This window comes from Vidua chalybeata, unplaced genomic scaffold (assembly GCF_026979565.1).
Source record: "Vidua chalybeata isolate OUT-0048 unplaced genomic scaffold, bVidCha1 merged haplotype scaffold_177_ctg1, whole genome shotgun sequence".
Lineage (NCBI taxonomy): Eukaryota > Metazoa > Chordata > Aves > Passeriformes > Viduidae > Vidua > Vidua chalybeata.
The window spans coordinates 20,260-23,681 of NW_026530358.1; positions in this window are offsets into that span (position 1 = coordinate 20,260).

The following is a 3,422-nucleotide window of genomic DNA, read 5'->3' on the forward strand; positions in this document are numbered from 1 at the left end:
TGCTAGCCCAGCGACATAGGCCGAATCAGTGACCACATTCAGAGGCTGTTGAAATTTTTTGAATGCTCTCACGACTGCGGCAAGTTCCGCCATCTGGGGGGAACCCTCAACCACTTGGACGTCAGACTCCCACTTCTGACTGTCCGGGTCCTTCCAAGTGATCACCGATTTGTGGGATCTGCCCGACCCATCGGTGAACACCGTGAGAGCACCTGGAATTGGTGTTTTGCTTTTAAACATTCTCGGGGCCAAATGCAATGTATCCTTAAACAATTTATGCTTAGGATAGTGAACCGAAATTTGTCCGGGGAAGCTGTCCAGAGCAATGAGCAAATTTTCATTAGTTTGCAACAACGAGTCCAATTGATCTAATCTAACAGGTAAGTAAATGCACTCAGGGTCACACCCTGCGAGGGTTCAGAGGCGGTGTCGTGCCTTCATTATTAAAGTGGCTAGCAATTCTGCAGGGGTCGTGATCGTCCTAGAGGGCTGGTGTGGTAGGAAGAGCCACTCTAAGATGACCAGGGGATCAGATGCTCTGTTATCCCACTGGAAGAGAAGTCCATGGAGGTGGGGGCACTTACCCAACACCGCGAAGTTCACGGGAAGGGTCCGGACCACGCGGTGTGCCTGGCGAGACTTCAGAGCAACAGCAACCCGTTGCAGGGCTTCCCGCGCGGCAGGTGTCAGCTCGCGTGGTGAGGCGAGGTCTCCGTCGCCTCGAAGCAGACAGAAGAGAGGTGACAGCTCCTCAGTCGTCAGTCCCAGGAGGGGGCGGATCCAGGTGATCGTTCCGCACAGCTGCTGAAGGTCTCGCAGAGTCTTCGGATCCTTGTTGATGGTCAGTGTCTGTGGCGTCACTGTCCTTCCCGTGATGAGGAATCCGAGGTACCTCCATGGTGCTGAGAATTGGATCTTCTCTTCTGCTATCTGGAGCCCTGCAGCTTTGATAGCCTTAATAGTCTTGTCCAGTGTTGCCTTTAGGTATGTCGAGTCGGAAGCACAAACTAGCACATCATCCATGTCATGCAGGATGATGGCCTCAGGGAAAAGCCGACGCACAGGTGATAAAATCTGCGCTACAAAAGTCTGACAGAGCACAGGGGAATTTTTCATCCCCTGAGGCAGGGATGTCCAATGATATCTTTTAAAAGGTTCAGCCCTATTCAATGATGGTACAGAAAAGGCGAACCTGGGAGCATCCCCGGGGTAGAGCGGAATGTTAAAAAAGCAGTCTTTGATGTCTATCACTGCTAGCTGCCAGTCTCTGGGGAGCATAGAAGGTGACGGAAGGCCTGGTTCAATGGGACCCATATCTTCTATCACATCATTAACCCTTCGCAGGTCTTGGAGCAGGCGCCACCTGTCTGTGCCAGGTTTTCTAATTACAAAGACAGGGCTATTCCAAGGGCTGGTAGAAGGTGTTAAATGCCCAAGTTTCACCTGCTCCTCTACTAATTTATGAAGCGCACTCAATTTTTCTGATGGAAGGGGCCACTGATCCACCCAGACCGGTGTGTTGGTTTTCCAGGTCAGGGGTGGGGAAGTGCGCTCTGCAGTGGCCCACGCTAAAAATCCCACAAAGGGCTAGGGATGTCGAGGCGGGCTCCCCATTGGCATAAAACATCCCTTCCTAATAATAGTATGTTTGAAGAGACAACAAAAGGTCTCACCGTTGCCAATTGTCCTTCCGGACCTTCCACGCACACAAGATGCCTACTCCTCAGAGAGTGGACCGCTCCGCCCACACCGGAGATCCTGCCGCAAGGGGGCACAAGCTCCCAGTCGCTGGGCCACCTCACCTGGGGGATGATGGTCACGTCAGCTCCTGTGTCTGCCATGAGCCGCATCTGCACCGACTTTCCCTGGAAAGAAAGTTTGGCATCAATTAATGGTCTTTCTTTACATACATTTTGGGTGAAGAAAACATGTCTCTCTGTGTCCGGGTCATCGTGGGTGTCCAGTACGTAAAGCAAAGCAAAAGGATCGCCTTTCCTTAAAGTAAATGGTGGGTGGTTACAAATGACGGAGACGGTGATCTCCTCTCCTGGTGGAAAACACACTACCTCAGCTAAGATGGTGATTTCATTTGGCGTGTTGAAGGAGTCTTCTAAGATGAGCACGGTGGTGTCCCGACAGTCGTGGAGGGGGCCCAGGAACCCAGCAGGAATTCTCGTCAGGTCCTCATCCTGGAGAGAGATGGTGACGCTGCTGCGGAGGACCTGATGATTGCCCTGATTTAGGGTACCTGTCCGGCGGAAGAGGCGGAGTCCGTCCTCGTGGCTGCGCTGAACTGCTGGACTTGGCCACGCGGCCACTCGTCCTCCCTGATGGTCGGGAGGCTGGGATGCTGAGAAGGGCCACTTGGTGTCGTCGCGCAGCCCTTCCTCGCGCTTCGCCGCCAGTTTCCCGCTGGCTGGTACCCTTGTCGCTGTAGATGAAACTGGTGATCTTGATAAAATGGGTTCCTAGGATATGGTCTTGGGGGGGCAAGATAGGTTGTTGAATCTGTGGCCAGTGGGGACAGTTCACCTGGATGTGACCCAGCTGACCACAGTTAAAACAGCGCGTATTTTGTAAGTTTATCATGGCCTCTCCCACCCCTTTGCTGACAGCCAGGGCCACCGTGTGCTCCATTGACATTGCCTTTGTGCAAGCCTCCACCATCTGAGAGATGGTGGGCTCGGGGTCCTGAGGTAGTGCACGGAGAATCTTTTTTGTTTCCGAATTAGAGTTAGAAATGGCCATCTTTCGTAGAAGCTCTGCACGAGCTTCTGCGTTGTCTCTCAATGGCCTCTTTCAGTCTATCAACAAAAGTAATAAAAGTCTCCTCAGGCCCTTGCATGATAGAAGAAAAGTTTTGCAGGGGGGTCTTACCATCCGGTATCTTCAGGAGTGCCTCCTTTCCCGCTGCTGCTATGTCCTGAAGCAGCTCCTGTGCTAGTAGAATTTGGTCCTCCGGACTGCTGAACTCCCCTTCTCCAGCAAGGGCTTCCATTGCCTCATCCCCCTCTCCCACCACCTCTGCGAGATCATACTTGCGCAGGAGTGGTTTCAACAGTTTTTTTCCAATGAATCTCCCAGAGGTCGCATTCGGTGGGAGCAAACAGTGCCTTAGCAATATACCTTAAATCATGGGGGACTAGGAAACGTCCAGCAAATGTTAAGTCCAGCACATTTTTAAAGAAAGGCGAGTTTCTGCCATAATCTTTGGCAGCCTTCCTTAACTCCTTCACCTCAGCGTATGGAATTTGCTCCCACTTTGGCTCCCTCCCCCGCCGGAGGATGACCGGTGCCGCAAAGCTGCCCAAGTCCCGTGCCAATTCCAAATTCCCATCCTTAATTGCCTCCTCTCTGATCTTTGCCCAAGCCCCCCCCCCCCGACTTGTTGGAATGCTGGGGGCTGCCACTCTCCTCATCCT